Here is a 20,549-nt window from a genome sequence, read left to right as displayed (position 1 = left end):
GAGGGCAGTTAGGGGCAACCAGGTCAGCAGGAGAGAGCAGTTGGGGGTGATCGGGCCAGCAGGGGAGCAGTTAGATGTCGATCAGGCTGGCAGGGGAGTGGTTAGGGGGTGAACACACAGGCAGGCAGAAATGGTTAGGGGTAATCAAGCAGGCAGGCAGTGGTTGGGAGCCAGCAGTCCCGGATTGTGAGAGGGATATCTGACTGCTGGTTTAGGCCCAATCCCACAGGTATCCCCTGAGTGGTCCCAGATTGGAGAGAGTGCAGCCTGGGCTGAGGGACACCCCCCACCCCCAGTGCACGCATTTCATGCACCAGGCCTCTAGTTACATAGTAATTATGGACGGAGTCTTCAAAAAGACATAACTAATAATGTGTATGTACCTGACAACTGAGCATCAAGATGAATAAGGTAAAAACAGTTTTCATCATTTAAAGAAAGAAAGAAGAAAGAAAGAAAGAAAGAAAGAAAGAAAGAAAGAAAGAAAGAAAGGAAGGAAGGAAGGAAGGAAGGAAGGAAGGAAGGAAGGAAGGAAGAAAGAAAGAAAGAAAGAAAGAAAGAAAGAAAGAAAGAAAGAAAGAAAGAAAGAAAGAAAGAAAGAAAGGGAGAGAGAAAGAAAGAAAGAAAGAAAGAAAGAAAGAAAGAAAGAGGCAGAGGACCTAGACCAGGGGTGGGCAAACTTTTTGACTTGAGGGCCACAATGGGTTCTTAAACTGTACCGGAGGGCCGGAACAAAAGCATGGATGGTGTGTTTGTGTGAACTAATATAAATTCAAAGTAAACATCATTACATAAAAGGGTACGGTCTTTTTTTTTCAACAGTTTTATTCATTTCAAATGGGCCGGATCCGGCCCGCGGGCCGTAGTTTGCCCACGGCTGACCTAGACACTTCTCCCAAGAAGACATACAAATAGCAAATAGGTATATGAAAAGAAGCTCAACTTCACTAGCTATTAGGGAAATGCAAATCAAAACTATAATCATATCACACCTCACATCTGTTAGAATGGCTATTCTCAACAAGACAAGTAATAAGTGCTGTAAAGAAACCCTCATTCACTGCTGGTGGGAAAGAAAACTGGTACAGCTACCATGGAAAACAGTAAGGAAGTTTTTCAACAAATAAGAACAGAGTTACCATATGATCCAGTAAACCATCTTCTCCACATCTACCCAAACATTTATTCAGAAAGATATATTCAGCCCTATGTTTGTTGCAGCATTATTCATAGTGGCTAAGTCATGGAAACAACAGAAGTATCCTTTGATAAATGATTGGATAAAGAAGATGTGGTACATATATACAATAGAATACTACTCAGCCATAAGAAAATATGAAATAATACCATTTGTGACAAGGATGGATCTTGAGAATATCATGCTAAGTGAAATAAGTCAGACAGAAAAAGTCAAGAATCATGTGATTTCACTCATGTGAGATATAAAACTGAAAGTAACAAATGAAAAATCAAAACAAACTAACAAAAAAAGCATAGACAGAGACAACTGAATGGTGATTACCAGAGAGAAAGGGGGTGAGAATGTAGTAAAAGGTAAATGGGGTCAAATATATGGTGACAAGAAAAAGACTTGACTTTAGGTGGTGGGCACAAAATGCACAGATGATGTATCACTTGAAACCCATAATATTTTATTAACCAACTAGAGGCCCAGTGCATGAAAATTCATGCACTCAGCTAGGCCTGTGCCCTCTTGCAGTCCTGGATCCCTCGGGGGATGTCCACCTGCCAGCTTAGGTCCACTCCTGGGAGCCTTTGGGGCATGTCCCATAAGGAGCGGGCCTAAGCAGCAGTCAGACATCCTTAGCACTGCCAAGGTGGCAGGAGAGGCTCCTGCCACTGCTGCTGCACTTGCAGCCATCAGCCCAGCTTGTGGCTGAGTGGAACTCCCCCTGTGGAAGCCCACTGAGCACCAGGGGGCAGCTCCTGCTAAGCATATGCCCCCTGGTAGTCAGTGTGCATCATAGAGACTGGTCGTTCCCAGTCATTTCATCGTTAGGGTCAATTTGCATATTATCCTTTCATTATATAGGATATAACTCTAATAAATTTAATTTTGGGTTAGGGGCTCAATCCCCATGTATGGGGCATGCAGGAGGCTGCCAATCAACAATTCTCTATCACCTTTGATGTTTCTGTTTCTATCTCCCTCTCCCTTCCTCTCTAAAATCAATAAAAATATACACTTTTTTAAAAAAAAAATAGGCATTCAATATGATAGACATTTAACAAATGACATGAGTCCATTAACCTTAGGACTATTTCAATTAAAGTGAATATTGAATATATTTCTATTATTGTTGTGAGATGCTATGAGATGTCATGCTACTTTCAGAGAGTAGAGGGTACTGTAACACAATTACAGCAGACTTTTAAACATAAAGGTAGAAATAGTAGCACTTTTATAATACACTAAGATTAAATATTCATGTTAATTCTTTCTAGGCTTAAAATCATTTCAACCAGTTCTTATGAGCCTAGCACTTTCTGAAACACTGGGGATAGAGAACTCACTTTCTAGTGGAGAAAAAGACATAAAATAAGAATTAATTGTGATAGATGTAGTAAAGGTGTGCAATCAAGTCATACAGATTGTAATAAAACCCACTATCAGGTCATCAGGACCCAAACTGAGAAGAGGCCTACACTTGGAGAGGGACCTAGAATCAACACAAGTTAAAACATTTAAAGACTAATCTTCACACAGATGTTGATAAAAATATTCCTAAATTATGAAAATTATATTTTATAAAAGCCATGGTGTACCCCTGCATTGAACAGTTTTTAAAGCTTTTTTAAAAAATAGCATTATTTGAACAATAGGGCTTTGTGTCAAACAGTGTCAAACTTGCTTTCTTTTACTCCATTTAGTTCTTATAGCAACCTTATGAATGTAGTATTACTGACTCACATTTGTTCCTGGGAGGATTTTATGCCATGTGTTTATGTATTAATTTTCAGCCACAACAATACTGCTAAATTGATACTATTATTCCCATTATACAAACTAGAAGTTAAGAAATTTACCAGAGAATAAAAAGTAATAAAGGGCAGAGATGGAATCTGAATGTAGATGTCTGGCTCCAAACTCCATTTAGTTCCTCAATTCCATGCTGACTAGTCCTCAGACTCCAACCAGTGATTCCAGCCTCACCTCTCTCCCCTCTCCCTGCCACAAATCTTATAGCCCAGGCACATCACACCCTTCATATTTCAGCATCTGCTCAACATGCATATAGTGATTTTTTAAATATATTTTATTGACCTTTTTTACAGAGAGAAAGGGAGAGGGATAGAGAGTTAGAAACATCGATGAGAGAGAAACATCGATCAGCTGCTTCCTGCCCACACCCTACTGGGGATGTGCCCGCAACCAAGGTACATGCCCTTGACTGGAATCGAACCTGGGACCCTTCAGTCCACAGGCCGACGCTCTATCCACTGAGCCAAACTGGCTAGGGTTGCATCTAGTGATTTTGCCAGCCTTGATAGTGGTTCACACTTTATTCATCTGCCAGAACCCAGTTCACATGTTACCACCTTTCCTAATAGCTCATCATTCTGACTCCTAGAGCATTTTGTTTATACTTACATCAGAGCACTCTCATGGAGAAACTTGTATTAAAGTATGTTATTTCAGTCTCAACTCTTGGAAGGGCCAAGAACTATGTCTTATCCATTTTTTTCTGCATGAATCATGATACCCAATTAAGTGAGCAGAAAAGCCTACTGATTTTATATTCACTCACATGTAAGGTCTTCCACATTATGATTACCTCTTTTTCCACTCTCCTTCAAGTATCTTATTCTCCAGAACCAACAAACCACTTGATATTTCTCCCACAAGTGATTCAAAAATGCTGCTTTGTTCACATTTTCCACTCTACACATTGTACCCATCCCCATCCAATAACTAATATTCATGTATAGAATCCTGCCTGCCTTTCGAGATCCAACTTTATTGCTGCTCCACCCAGGAAAAAAAGTCCTTGAAATCCTAAATATTATTATATTGTCCTTCTTCATATTCAATGTTCCCTAATGCATCAAAAGTGGCTTAACCTATGATGATTATAAGCATTCTAGAGAAAAGAATAATGTTATTGTTCCTTTCATCTCCATTTACAGGACAAAGCCTCACTATAATAAACATTTAGCTCATGGTAACTTGACTTAACTTGAAATCCTTTCGTTATAAACTAAAATATAATATAATAACATAAAATAACTCTCCTGCCTATGCTGCCCTCTCTTGTACACTTTAGTAAGAATTACACCGCACTGCAATATAATCATCTGTATATAGGCCAAGGAAAAGAGGAAGTTGGTCAACTTTAATGGCTGATGCCATCCAATATGTGCAACTGAAATATCACATAAGCATTTTACAATTCTGCCAGAAAAACAAAGGTTAGTCTTTTAAAATTAATGTATTCAGTACATGATACTCTTTGGTTAATTTTGCTAAAATTACATTATTTTTATTTGTTTTTGTTCCATCTCCTTTCCCAGGTAGATCCCATTTTTATGCATGAAAGTATAAAATAAAACAAGTCACACAGATAACTGAAAATGTTCAACTAAATACCATCTGGAGAAACAGTACTTTAGATATCATATCTGGAATATTCTTTCCCTCTCTCACAAGATAGGTAAAAATTAAATCAAATTGAATCATATATCTAAATGTAGGAGATAAAACTATAAAATTCTTTGAAGAACACATAGGAGTAATCTTTTGTGGCCTCCAATTATGCAATGATTTATTAGATTTGGCATAAAAACCATATGACATAAAAAAAAATACACTGGATTTAATAAAAATTTTAAATTTTGTGCTTCAAGGGACGTGATAAAGCAACTAAAAAGATAACCCACAGAAATGGAGAAAATAATTGCAAATTATATCTGATGAGACTAGTACCCAGAACATATAAAGAATTCTTACAACTCAACAATAAAAATACATATAACACATTTTTTTTTAAATGAGCAAGAGTTTTGAGAAGATATTTCTTCTGAGAAGAAATGGTCAGTTAGCACAGTAAGAGATGCCAACATCTTTGGTCATTAGGGAAATACAAAATTTAAACACAATGCAATACTACTTCATACCCGCTAAGGTGGCTAAAATTAAAAAGACAGACTATACTAGTGAAATCCTCCTACATTTCTGGTGGGATTGTAAAATGGTGTGTCCCCTTTGGAAAACAGTTTGTCAGTTCCTGGAAATTTACATATGGTGTTACTGTATGAATACAAGGTGTTAAGTCAGAGAATTGAAGACATATGTCCAAATAAAAACATGAGTGCTCACTGCAGCATTATTTAAATAGCTCAAAAGTGGAAATAATCCAAAAACCCATGAATTACTAAATGGATATACAAATGTGGCTTATCTATACAGTGGCATGATAGCCCTAAAAAGTAAAGACATACTGATACATGCTATAACATGGATGAACTTTGAAAACATTATACTAAGTAAAAAAACAACAACAAAAATCTAGATATAAAAGTTACATAGTGTATGATGTTGTCTACGAGATGTACAGAGTACGGAAAGCCACAGAAACAAAAAGTAGAAAGGTGGTTTCCAAGAGCTGGGCAGAGGGGACGGTGATAAGAGCCTCCAAATTGTATAAGGTTTTGTTTGTCTTTCTGAGATGATGAAAATGTTCTATGGTTTGATAGCATGTGAAAATAGTAAAATAATACTGAATTGTACACTTTAAGATGTTAACTCAAGGGTATGTGAATTCTACCTAAAAAAATCAGTAATTAGAAAAATAAGTCAAAACAGGTGGACCATGTAGGATAGGTCAGGACCTTCATTCAGTAGCAAGTAGTAAAATCTATCAAGGGCTTATCACAAAAAGGGGTATCGAGTGGGAAAGTAACTCAAGGAGTCTCATTCCAGCAGAGGAAGTCAGAGAACAGAGGCATAAACAAGATAATTACAGCTGGTAAGGAGGGTCAGGAAGAAAACTGTAATGACGTGACAGAGAAAAACTATTTGAGGTCTACAGTAAACAAGGTACACTGGTCTCGATGGGGACTTGATCTAAAGAATGAGGCAACAATCACATGAAAAATGAAGAGGCCTGCCTGCCTGCCTGAGGAAACGGAGTACAAATGCCCTCAACTGAAGGACAACTTGGCATGTTTGAGATCAAAGGGCCAGTTTGTAACAAGCATAATGTGTGAGGAGGGTTAAAGTGGCACAAGATAATGTTGCAGAAATAGATAAGAGTAAGATCAGACCGAGCCTAGAAGCCACAGTTAATTACTTTGGATTTTATCCTGCCTCCAACTGGAAGACATTGGAATAATTTAGGCAATTAAATTTACCTCTCTGATTTACTTTTTTAAAAAAATTCTTTATTGTTTAAAGTATTACATATGTCTCCCTTTTCCCAATTGACCTCTCCCAGGCCCGTCCCTCTCCCCCTCCCCACCATGCACACATGCCCTCACCCTCCCTACTGATTTTCATCTTAAAAAACTTGCTTTGTTGGTCATACAGAGTATGAATCGGAAGAGGGCAACAGCAGCAACTGGCTCAAATTGTAGTCCTAGAGAGATGTAGTCCTAGAGCAGCGGTGGGCAACCCCTGGCACGCGTGCCAAACATGGCACGCCAGAAACTTTTGCTGGCACACGAAACCCTTTCTTATAATCTTCCATTTAAAATGTTTTTCTTAATATCGACTTTTTTATTTTTCAGACAAATTCAGGGTAGGTGCATCTTAGATAAATAAATAATTTTACATAACAAGTTATCTTAAAGACCGTAGGCATGGATTGACAAGAGAGGGGAAGAGCAATTTCTATGCCTCTGCCTTAACTCTTCTGCCTTCCTATATCCCACCAGTGTTTTGGTTTCATCCATATACGCTTGTGAATCTTTGTTCTCACTGATGAATTTTGTTAAGTCTCGTAATAGGAGTAGCCTGACGGATGAAAATAGTAGCTTGTGCATATCTCTGAAGGTCACGAAATATAAACCTGATGGAAAATCTCTGTCATCAGTGATGCAGCAGGAAAAGTCCCACTGATAATATCAAACGGAGTCATAAAACTTTCTGTCGGACTATCAGTGTACATGTATACATTAAAAAATAAATGTATTTTTCATCATCATATACTGTTTTTGTCGCTCGAATGAATTTTATTATTTCTTCAAGGTTCTTCACGTACGTACACCTTAAGAGATATCAAGTAGGCATAACATGTTCTCAAAAAATTAGGGTTGGCACGCAGAAGAATTTTGAGTCAGAGATTTTGCTGGTTTTGGCACGCACTCACAAAAAGGTTGCCCACCCCTGTCCTGGAGGCTTAGGCCAGGGCAGAGAGAGTCTTCTTATGGAACTGTATCAAGCACTCCGGTTCTAACCTCTTCTCAGTGTAGAAAGCAATGTGATGTGTTGCCCAGACGAAGGACTTATTTCCCCAGCTATTGCCTCAGCTGAAGAAAGACTTCCTGGATCGGCCTTCATCCGAGGATCAGTGCAGGGGCATGAAGGCCGGCCCGTTGCCTGAATGAGGGACAACCTGAAAAGCCATCCAGCCTCAGAAACCCCCAGGAGACGCATGATGCCTTCATGGAAACTATATCCCTCCTCCCAGTTCTGCTTCTTTCCTTTCCTTCCCAAAAGTTTTGATTCCTGAACACTCCCTTATCATGGTACTGTATGCTAATCCCAATCTCAGAACCTACTTCACAGGAAACTCAACCTATGATGCCAATTTAATAATACTCAGTACATGGTCCTCAGTCTAGAGATCGCCAATCTATAAATATTGATAAAGTTGAAATGATAATATACCATTTTTAAAAATCCTTAACAATGCATTGAGTTTACAAATTATGACATTTTTACTATAGTCCATTAATATAACATGCATTTTAAATAAATCTTTTATTTGTAAACATTTGCATGCTGTATTAGTAAATAAGAAATAGGAAAAATATAATTCATGATTAAATAAATTGTACCATTAATCACTTGAAGAACCCAGGAACCAAAGTTGAGAAGCTTTCTAAGTATCTTTTATTGCTAGATAAAAAGACAAACCATTACTTGCCATAGGATTAATTTATATGGACCATTATAATTGAAACACATTATCTTACTCTATACTAGTTAATAGTAACAATTCAATGAAGCACCATGTTTCTATTAGTCCAGAGCATTATTTCCTCTGATCAGAAAATAACATTCAAAATTTTTGTATGTAATTTTATTTTTCCAAACAAGGGTTGCTCTCTATATTGTAAGGGGTATAATTTATGAAACAGTTTCATGTACACAAGAATAGCATATAATGAAATTTTTATTATTTTGGGTGGTAGAAAATGTATCCCGTTCAACCCATCACATAGAACTTTCTTGCCTATCAAACAATCTTCCAAGACTGCTTGCCAGTAGCTAAGTAATCTGAATTTTACCTTTTTCCTGTTTCGTATAGCTTATAACGCATCGTGAAATGGCCAAAGGGAAGCAGCATGAGGGAGTTAAGTCAGATGTAGCAAAGTCCCTAAATAATCCTCAAAGTCTCTACATCTTAAATAACTTAGAGTTTACTGTTGGTTGTGTCTGCAAAAGAAATTACTGAAAGGATCTTTTCTCCGGAGTTAAATCCCAGATCAGAATGTTATTGCCTTTTGCCCAAGGCTATTGCAAGACTTACAGAGCAAAAATAAGGTATAGAATCCTCAGTGTGAGTTATGAAGATCAAAATAGAGCAAGGAGAGGATTTCAGATATTTAAAAATCACTCACAATTTTTCCTGAATTTTGGAAATATGTCTCCATATATTCACTTTGTTATAAAATAATTTTCACTCTGTTTTGAAAGTGCCAGGCAATAAGTAATATATGACTAAGTTCCTTCAGGGTAGAGAATGTGACTGAATAATTCTATTTCTAACGTGTCACATGAAACCTGGAGTAACACTCAAGGAAAGGAACAAAAAGGAAGATTCTTTAGCTCTATGCTTTCCTGTACACAAATTTCCAGAATAATGGAGTGTATCTGAAAACATAGTTATAAAGAAGTAAATTGGTAAAAATCGGATGACCATGAGGAGTAAAGTGCTTATTTTTCAATTCTCAGAGCAGTTTTATGAGATATTATCCCATGTTAAAAAGGGAGGGAGAGGAAATGAGGTTTAGAGACAATAAACAACTTACCCTAAACCATGTAGTTAATAAGTTGCAGACAACAGATACACTGGGGAATGAGATTGAGGGATGGAAAGAAGTAATTTTTTAAAGTTTAAATTGTCTTTATATATCTGAATTGTTTTTAACATGAACATTTAAGGAACTATTTACAATACAGCACAGTGTCAGTAACAGAGGTATGTAAAACGCTATGATGGCATGATTACAGAGGATTTTGGGGGCATTGAAATTACTCTGCATAATACCACAATGATAGATATTGTACATGTCATTATACATCTATTCCAACCCATAGGATGTACAGCATCAAAAGCGCACCTTAATGTAAGCTATGAACTTTGGGTGATTATAACCTTACCTATGTAGGTTCACCAATTTTAACAAGTGTTATAATTTATTGTAACTCTGGTGGGAGATGATGATGGTAGAGGCTATGCATGTGTGGGGGCAAGAAGTATGCGGAAAGCTGTACCGGTTTGGCTCAGTGGATAGAGCGTTGGCCTGCAGACTCAAGGGTCTCAGGTTCGATTCTGGTCAAGGGCATGTACCTTGGTTGCGGGCACATCCCCAGTGGGGGGTGTGCAGGAGGCAGCTGACCGATGTTTCTCTCTCATCGATGTTTCTAACTCTCTATCCCTCTCCCTTCCTCTCTGTAAAAAATCAATAAAATATATTTTTTAAAGAAAGAAGTATGCATAAAATCTCCGTACCTTGTCCTCAGTTTTGCAGTGAACGGAAAACTGATACAAAAAAATAAAGTCTTAACTTTAAAAAAAATAAGGGATAATAAAAGGTGACAAATAAAATATAAAGAAATGTTAAAATCAGATGTAGTATGTGCAGATGTGATAAACTGTCTCTTTTGAAAAATGATATGGCTGATTTAATAGATGTGAAACAGGTAATGGTATTTTTGAATTCATGTCTTAGAACCCTGTGCTACATGCTGCAAATGTTAGCCCAGTGTCTTGCATGAATACGAAAGTAAATAAATACTTCTTAAAGAAGAGAGAGGGAGAAAGGGAGAGAGAGAGAGAGAGAGAGAGAGAGAGAGAGAGAGAGAGAGAGAGAGAGAGAAAGAAGGAGAGATGAAGATGAGGGAAGCAGAGGAAAAAAGGAAACAAAAAAATTACGGTGGAACTTTGGTTCTCAGACTTAATTCATTCTGGAAGGCTGTTCAAAAAGTGATTTGTTCAAAAACGAATTATTTTTTCCCATTAGAAATAATGTAAATTGAATTAATCCTTTACCTGTTTTAACCTTTCCTATATACAGTACATGTCTAATGTACTGTTTGGTCTATAAACAAACACGTCTTTACTTAAAACCACCCCTACTGACCTTAAAGGAACCACTACAAGCACTGGGTCCGAGGGTGTCTTTCAGGTTGGCATGCGGTATCATTGCTTGTTCCTATATCACTGTCTCCTAAATCAGCGGTCCTCAACCTGTGGGCCGCGACCCCTTTGGGGGTCGAACAACCCTTTCATAGGGGTTGCCTAAGACCATCAGAAAACACATATTGAATATATAATTACATATTGTTTTTGTGATTAATCGCTATGCTTTAATTATGTTCAATTTGTAACAATGAAGATACATCCTGCATATCAGATATTTACATTACGATTCCATAACAGTAGCAAAAATACAGTTATGAAGTAGCAACGAAAATAATTTTATGGTTGGGGGTCACCACAACATGAGGAACTGTATTAAAGGGTGGCGGCATTAGGAAGGTTGAGAACCACTGTCCTAAATGCTGTCACTGGCTAACTGCTTTCCATTTATCAAAATCAACAACAGTTTTCCTCCCTCTTCAGTTGCCTGTGATCATTGTTTCTTTCACACCCTTAGCAACATTAGCACTCTTGATGGCCTCTTTATGTTTTAAAATTGTGCTAACCCTTGATTTCACAAGCAACAGAAGCATTCTCTCCTTTGTTTGTTGCCTGAAAGATGCTTTTTTGTCATGGGGAGATATCAGCATGAAAGTGTTGTCAGATCAAAAACCAAAGCTTGGTTTGACAATGGAGACATTTTTCCTGTGAACAACTTGGCTGAAAACTGAATTGCTCAAAATGGGAGATGTTTGAAAAATGAGATAGATAGATGATAGATAGATAGATAGATAGATAGATAGATAGATGATAGATAGATAGATAGATAGATAGATAGATAGATAGATAGATAGATAGATGATAGATAGATAGATGATAGATAGATAGATAGATAGATAGATAGATAGATAGATAGATTATAATAAAGATAGATAGATGGATAGAAAGGTAGAACAGTTCTCAGGGAAGATGTTCCCTTTCTTTCAAAGTTTAATTGTAACTAAATTCCTTGAAATTCTTTGACTCGGAACTGGCAAGGCATTTGGGCCCAAATATCTGACTGCTTTGGAGTACTCTCAAGTACAGTTTCATGTTTATAACAAGTTAATTGCCCTATTTCCATGTTCTTGCTCCTTATGGAATATTCAGCTATTGCTTAACTATAGAAGGTGAGTGCTGGATACAGTATTCAGGTCATTTTTTATTAAACTGAAACTTAATATGGTTGCAATCTTTACAGTGACTCTAGAACTGTATTATCAGCATGTGGTCCAGAAATGCCTTTAATAAAAGTAAATCCCTAGACAGTATATATGCAGCAGAAAAGAACTAAAATTATTTTATAAACTAGGTAAGGTGTAACTAATTAAGAAATAATACATCAGTAAAAGTATAAATTAAAAGTTTGTATGTTTCATTTCAAATTTCTTCAATGAGGTTACCTATTACTTATGAAGGACACTTCTTTGAAATGATCAGTAATTGGAAAACACATTTTAAGTAGTAAGGTTGAGAAAAACAGTGATTTAAAAGACCGAATTAACCTCTAGGCCAAGGCAGCATGAGCCGCTGGGGCCCTAGCACATTAGCAGTAGCAGGAAGAGTCAACTCAAACTGGGAAATCCCTTGGCAGCTTCTGACTGACCTGGAGGAGGATAACTGAGACTTTATGGGCCACACATTGTGTGTCTATCGTCGGGGAACTGTCTTCATTGACACTAAGTGCTACCTCTTTATCCAGAAACTGGAGGAGGGCAGGATGGGGAGGAGGGCAGGATGGGGAGGAGGGCAGGAATGGGGAGGAGGGCAGGAATGGGGAGGAGGGCAGGAATGGGGAGGAGGGCAGGATGGGGAGGAGGGCAGGAATGGGGAGGAGGGCAGGATGGGGAGGAGGGCAGGATGGGGAGGAGGGCAGGAATGGGGAGGAGGGCAGGATGGGGAGGAGGGCAGGATGGGGAGGAGGGCAGGATGGGGAGGAGGGCAGGATGGGGAGGAGGGCAGGATGGGGAGGAGGGCAGGACTGGGGAGGAGGCCCAATAAGAAGTACACATGCATGGCTTCTTCCATCACCCCAACATCATTTGTCTTATGGATTACTGCCTGAGGGAGCAGGGCATTACACAGGAGGCCTGGCTGCTAGTACCCCTCTTCCAGGGAGGTACGCTATATAAGGAGATAGAAAGGCTGAAACACAAAGGCAACTTCTTGACTGAAGATCAAATCCTTTAGCTGCTGCTGGGTATCTGCAGAGGCCTTGAGGTCATTCATGCCTAGGGGCAAGCCCTCCGGGACCTACAGCACACCAGCATCTTGCTTGGAGATGAGGGGCCACCAGTTTTAATGCACTTGGGTTCCATGAATCAAGCATGCACCTATGCCATGTGGAGGGCTCCCGGCAGGCTCTAGCCCTATAGGACTGGGCAGCCCAGCGATGCACCATCTCCTCCCCGGCCAGAGCTCTTCTCCATGTAGAGCACTGTGCCATCGATGAGGAGACTGGTGTCTGGTCCCTAGGCTGTGTGCTACATGCTGTGCTGTTTGGGGAAGGCACTTAGACACAGTGATCCAGAAAGGTGACAGCGTGGCCCTTGCTGTGCAGAACCAACTCAGCATCCTGCAAAACCCCAGGCATTCTTTGTCAATGTGGCAGCCGCAGCCTCCAAGCTGCCTGTGGACCCCCAGCAGCACCCTCACATTCCTCTCCTCCTCAGTCAGCTGGAGGCACAGTAAACCCAGATCCAGGGCAGCACATGACCCAAATCTGAACCAACCAGTGGCCATGTTGAGAAGATGGCGCCCGTGCCTTGGAAACAGGCCCCCATCTCTCACTGGAATCTGCATCCTTTCTATCCAGGCTTGCTCTCTTGTAGTTGGGGTGAGGGGGTGGGAGTCAGCTCAGTCTTCTATCTGTTCTGCTCTCTTACCCCTGAGAACAACTGGACAGGGAACCGGAGTTGAGGTGAGTGAATGTGGGGGATGAGCAAAGGGAAAATGATGCGGAAAAGGACTCTGAGCAGGATGGCTGAGCTTGCATCATGGTCTGCCTCCAAATATGGGAGCAGGAGAATGTATAAAAAGAAGGATAAAGTGAAAGCATTTGGGGAAGAAATGTTAAAACAAACAAAAGAACAAATTTTAAAAAATTAAAAGAACAAATTAAAAGAAAAATATAAGATACATAACCTTTAAATTAGATCATTTAAATAAAGTCAAAGGAATGTGGAGCTAAAATATAACATTGCTGCACAGTTCTTGGTCAAATAACATCAACTTTGAAATTCCTACTCTGTACCAGCAAATAGAAATGACACACCAATCAATACTACTATTAGCTAAATAGTTCCACATCTGATTGTTTTACAGAAGTTGTGTGAGATCTATAAATGTCACTTCTGCAAAAGATCAAGATTTAATAAATATTGTGTTCATTTGACAATGTTTCCTGTCCCTCTAATCACCATATGAAAATCCTCAGACATCTCAGTACAATGTGTTCGCCAATCATAACCCCTACAGTGGACAATATAGGAGGCTCAGAATGACTGAATAAATTACTCAAGTTCAAATATTATATCTGTGTCAGGATCAAAACATGCAGAAATGGTTTTAAGAAAAATTGTAGTTATAAATTGATCTGGATTCTTCAGGTCATACTCTGGCAGAAACCTCTCCCTTAATAAATCATTTGCCTTACTACACTTCTGCTATCTTATCAATTAGCTTTTCATTACAGAATATCACTTGAAAGTTTTGTTCCCAAAGCTATTTAGTGATGTTTACTTTTAAGCCAATTGAACTAACATTAATTGAGGGTTGATTCTGTGAGTATGGGACTAACTAGAGAATAAAATTTATAATCCAAAGTAAAAAAAAAAAAAACACACACAACAAATATATATATATATATATATATATATATATATATATATATATATATAATTAATTTCAACCTACTAGTTATAATATAAGACAGAATATGATTTGAAGGACATATCCTCTATATTGCCTTAGTTAACGCCATCTTTGATATTTATCTTTTATCCCATATTAGACAACAGCTGTGTTGAATGTACAATCTGTTTTAGCATTTCCTATAACCTTCTCTGGTATTTTGAGTTGATGTATTTTCTAAGTCTTCATCCACACTTGTGCAACTTTTTAAAACTTAAGACAAGATTTTATATTCATCCTATTCAATTTCATCTTGCTATACTCAGAGCACTGTGCCCAAATCCTTGTTAGATCTCAATTCATACATTCAATATAGTAGCTACCCTTCTTCAGTTTATGGCTTTTGCTTGATGTGATAACTATACCAGCTAAGGCCAAACCAAGACTCTGTGACTCATCACTATGTATTTGGATTTTTTTGTTTTGTTTTGTCTGTTTGTTTGATTTTTAAATATATCTTTTATTGATTTCAGAGAGGAAGGGAGAGGGAGAGTTAGAAATATCAATGATGAGAATCATTGATCAGCTGCCTCCTGAAAGCTCCCTACTGGGGAGCAAGCCCCTAACCTGGGCATGTGCCCTTGACCAAAATGGAACCCAGGACCCTTCAGTCTACAGGCCAATGCTCCATCCACTGAGCCACACCAGCTAGGACTCATCACTATGTCTTTGAATCAATGTGCTCTACACACACTTCTGTTAGCTGCTCCAGTTCTAAAATGTCCACAAAGTTGAGAGGGAATTGAACCTTTTTTTATTAAGGAATAAGTAAAGGTAATGCACCTGGTATCGACCCACATTTTTCTATTTATTCATTCATTACTTTACATATATATCAATTTATTATGTATTGTGTTCACATCATTTCAAAATTAGGAGATTTACATAATATTTTCTATGTAAATTGACCCTAAATATTAAGGATGATGTGAAGGTTAATTTTATGTGTCAAACCTGCTAGGGCATGGTACCCAGATCTTTGGTCAAACACCAGTGTACATGTCATCATGGAGGTGATATTTAGATGGGATTAACATTTGAGTAGAGCAAATTATCCTCCTGAATGTGAAGGGGCCTCATTTAGTGTGTTGAAAGCCTTACAAGAAAAGGGAGAGACATCTCCTGAGAAAGAGGGAATTCTGCCTCCAAACTATCTTCAGACTGGAGCTTCAACATCAGATCCTCCAAAGATCTCCACACACACACACACACACACACACACACACACACACACACACACACACTCTACTGGTTCTGTTACTATGGAGTACCATGAATGATACAGGGACTGATGACATTCAAGCTAAGGTTGGTTTTCTCTAGAGTTGGTTTCTGTATCAGGTAGAATATAGTCTGGATAATTTCTATGATCAAATTCAATTTTCCCTCATGACTGCCAGTGACCTATTTATTCCAAATAGTACAGTATTTGGATATCATATGGTTCATTACTTAGATGGGCTTAGTTATTGATTATAGGCAGCTGACTTATAATCAAAATATACTGATCAAAAAAATAATAATCTTTAATTACCATTATACAATGCTGTGGTCTATATACATCTTTCACAAATTCATTACATTTGAATTTCCCAACAATCTTAGGTCACTTATAGCTTACCTTTTTAATATAATTTCAAATAGCAAGAAAAATTAAAGAGGTGCACTATTACTTAGGGGAGGAATTAGGACTAGGGAATAGACTCCAGATGTCTTTTTATTTTAGCATCATCTCTTGTTTTTTACCAGAAATTGGACTGCTATGGACTAAATTGTGGCCCTCAACCAATTTCATATATTGAACCCCTAATCCCCAATGTGATGGTATTTAGAGATGAGACTTTTAAGAGGTAATTAAGTTTAGATGACTTCATCGGGTGGGGCCCTCATGATGGGATTAGTGCCCTTATAAGAACAGACGCCAGAGTTCCTTTCTCCCTCTTTTTCTCTCCCTTTCTTCCTCCCCGCACTGCCCCTATTATGTAATGATACAGTGAGTAGGCAAATCAGCAAGAACTTATCTATGCTGGCACCCTGATATTGGACTTCCAGCCTCTAGAACTATGACAATATATTTCTGTTGTCTAGCAACCTACTCTATGGTATTTTGTTACGGTGATCAGTACTAAATGGTATATGACCTACAAACTTTAGGTGTTATTGAATACTACAGCCCACTTAACTACTCTATATTAAGAACATTTATTACAAAAAAAACCCACAAGTAAAATAGTATTAATCCAAGAAGAAGGTCATATAAATTCGTGGAACTTGGACGTGGCTGCATCATAATTTCTTGTTAAGTTTATTGAAACATAGATTGCTACTGACCACACATAGGACAATGTGAGATTCAACAGGTGTGGGGTGGGGCCCAAACATTTGTATGTCTAACAATAGCTCCCAGGTGATACTGAGACTTACAAAACCATATTTTGTAAATTATATAGATTGATGAAAGCTACAAATCACAATATACTAAGAGCACTAAGAGTTCATTTTAAACATGCATAAACACACACAGAATACCAACCTGTATTTCTAAGATTTTCAACCTAGATATCTTTAGTAGGGCATGTTTTCAAAAGGAAGTTTTAAAAAATCTCCAGTTTGTTTTAACAGGGAATTAATGGTCTATAATTATCAAATTAGCAAAGAATATCTCATTCCTTTATTTTCAATATAACAAAAACTAGCCCTGGCTAGTGTGGCTCAGTTGTTTGGGCATTGTCCTGTGCACCCAGGGGTTGCCTCTTGATTCCTGGTCAGGGCACATGCCCTTGTTGCAGGCTGGATCCCTGGGGGGCATGCAGGAGGCAGCCGATTTATGTTTTTGCTTGCACATCAATGTTTCTCTCTCCCTTCCTATAAATAAATAAATAAATAAATAAATAAATAAATAAATAAATAAATAAATTTAATACATCTACTTTTAAAGACTGGATTAAAAATACTACTTAGGAAAATGTAACTTCAAATTTTCTTAATATAAAATATACTATTAAATACTATTATTATTTCTAAAGTGCACTGTTTCTCAGGAAATACCTTGTTATTTTGATTATATTTGATATGCACCTCTAAAATCCCATGGCTATTTGACATATACTTAAAAAGCCCCTTCTTTCTGAATAAATGCAAACTACTCTAACTGTAGGCAGAAAGAATCCAACAAATACCACAAGATTATCTAAAAAAGCCCATAAGAATTTTAAAATGATCATCTGAGATGGAAAGACAACTCTATCAATTAGCTTTAAGAATAGTATAAGCTTCAGTAATATTTATTCAATAAAATTAATGAAAACAGAACTATTGTTTAAAATATTGATGAGGTAGATAACAAATAATATGTGTCTCCTATAACATACAAATAACAATTTAATATATATTTGTATAAATATAAAGCTATCATAAGCAGCAATGAAAAAATGTTTGAGAATATTATATTTTATCTATTGAATGAACTCAAAAGTTAAGCTTGAGTGTAAATAGGAATTGTAATCAGCAGAATGTATAAATAAATATATAAGATAAATGTGAAGAAAATTATCTATAATGTAAATCTGAATTCAATTCCTAACTCTGCCATTTTCTCTGTATGAACTAAGGCAAGTCACCTGATCTCTCTTTCAATTGTAGAATGTCCCTCAACACATCTCTTGCTTGCTGGAAGCAGAAATGATATATCTAAGATTTCATGCACTTCTGGCTTTCCTTATAGTACTTATCTGCTTCTCTCCCTCTGTGAAGGTGACTATGTAGAGCTTTGTCTCAGTTATTTCTTTGGTATCCAGGACAGACCCATAAGCCAGAACCAACCTAGTTTAGTAAAGTTTGGTTGATGTATTTGCTTCAGATCATCCTGACATTCCAAGATAGATGGCTATTAATATTAAAAATCTAGCATATTTTAAACCAAATCTACTGAATATTTGGACAGATAAACTAAGATGTGGAAGAAAAACAATTTCATCATCGTCTCTTATTTTTTATTATGCCCGTCATCTGTGTTCATAATAACATTATAAATATACTCCAGTTAATCCCAAACATTTTAGAAAAGGCAAAATTACTTGTGGTCTACTACAACAAATGTTTGACGCAAAAGTATATTTTATACACATTTAAAGTTAGCAAATTAGAAAATGAACTGGATTTGCTCTGTATCAGCACATCAATTATTTGGGCTTTAATCCAAAACAAAAGAAAATAAAAGAGAAGAAAATGTGTCAGAAGTCTTTCAGTATCCACACAATTAGTTTGACTAAACATTGTTGTTGTTTGTTTTCATTTAATATGGAGGATTCAGCAGTGCCTTCTCTTTTTAATTCAGTATAGATAAGCAGAATAGGTTGTCCTTACATACAAAGGAAAACTTAAAACTCAAAAGATAAAACAAAAAAATCAATGAAATACAATGTTAAGAAGAAATACCATTTAAGAGGATATCAAAGGAAGGGAGACCAGCTAAAAAAGACTGAAAGAAAGATAAAGGGCAAAGGATTTAAAAATTAAACAGAAGAGAAAAGATTAAAGAAAGAAAGGCAAAAAAGCGATGCAGCAGGATTTAAGAAGGCATAGAAAGAAGACATGCAGTGATTACAAAGGAATAGCAACTACTAAAGAAAAGATGCTTGAAGTAATGAAGACAAAAACATAGAAAGTAAAATAAAAGCAGTTGTAGATTAATTTTAAACATAATATAGGAAAGGTACAATGTTAATGAGTTTTCCCTTTTTTTCATCTTCTTGGCTATTATTGATAAAAAGAAAACTCAGTCTTTATGCACGGGAGATTTAGACCTGTATTTTCCATGTGCAGGGATACAGCGTCGTACAATTAACTTACCTTTCTATCCCACACTAACAACATCTTTCAATTTTCTAATTTACATATTGAAGCTATTCTCATAATATTCCTGATATCCTTAGCTAACTAAATGTTGTAACTTTATTAATCCATCACTGACTGATTTCTGAAACCACTAATTATTTTATAGTGAGATGTAAGGTATAATAAAGGACAAACTGAATTTAAAATAGACTCACCATTAAATAATCAGTCTTTTGTAGCAATGCTAGTGCCACTGAAATTCAAAAATTTGAGAAGGCATTTTTTGTTGTCATAATCTATAATAATAAAAGCATAATATGTTAATTAGAGCAGAGGGCCTTCCGGATGAAGCTGGGGCTGCGAGGGAAGCTCGGGGCCCTGTGCCAAGGGAAGCTGGTGCTGGCAGCCAGGGGAAGGGAGGCCTACTCTTGCACAAATTTCATGCACGGGGCCTGTAGTAATAGATAAGGGTGAGGCACACTAGATGTCCTGCAGTTTCCTGTGGTACATTCTTTCAGGTACAAACATGTTTGTAATTAATGAAGCCTCTTTAAAATTACAGACCATAGATGCTCAATGAGTGTTTACTGAATGAGTAAAGGAAGTATCAAGCAAATAAAACATCATCATTCAAACACAGTTCATAGTTCTCAACTTATGTATGTTTATTTCTAAAGTGTTAAGAATTCCCTTACTTCATGGGAATTAAAGTATCTAATGTGATTACTTTAAATTTATACAGTATTTTTAAAATATATTTTTATTGATTTCAGAGAGGAATGGAGAGGGAGAGAGAGACACAAAAACATCAATGATGAGAGGGAATCATTGATGGGTTGCCTCTGGCATTGATGAACCAATAATGATACATTATTAACTAAATCCCCACACTGGGGATCAAGCCCACAACCCAGGCATGTGCCCCTGACCGGAATTGAACCTGGGACCCTTCAATCCACAGGCCAATGCTCCATCCACTAAGCCAAACCGGCTAGGTCTATACAGCATCTTTTAATTAAAATCTCTCTTCTAGCAATGTTAGGGTCAAGACAACAATATAAAGCAATATAGCAGTAAAAATCTAAAATCATAAAACCTTTGCAATGAATTTTACCTTATGTAAACAATAAGTGAAATACATATTACTACTGATTACCATAAATATTGCTCTAGAAGACAATCTAGCCAGGGGGGGGGGCAAACTTTTTGACT

General features: G+C 37.3%; 1 protein-coding gene and 1 pseudogene across 3 annotated transcripts in view; one reads left to right on the top strand and one right to left on the bottom strand.

Annotated features, from left to right (window-relative positions):
• The window catches only part of FOXP2 (forkhead box P2), a 689,501-nt gene that overhangs the window by 519,044 nt on the left and 149,908 nt on the right, over positions 1 to 20,549 (bottom strand). The window lies entirely within an intron of this gene.
• On the top strand, positions 12,220 to 13,447 carry LOC308527463 (serine/threonine-protein kinase 16-like; annotated as a pseudogene). Its single transcript has 2 exons — positions 12,220 to 12,321; positions 12,849 to 13,447. The product of its transcript is annotated as a serine/threonine-protein kinase 16-like (transcript).

Source organism: Myotis nattereri, assembly GCF_964212035.1.
Source record: "Myotis nattereri genome assembly, chromosome: 11".
In the NCBI taxonomy this organism is placed as follows: domain Eukaryota; kingdom Metazoa; phylum Chordata; class Mammalia; order Chiroptera; family Vespertilionidae; genus Myotis; species Myotis nattereri.
This window is presented reverse-complemented; position numbering and strand designations above follow the sequence as displayed.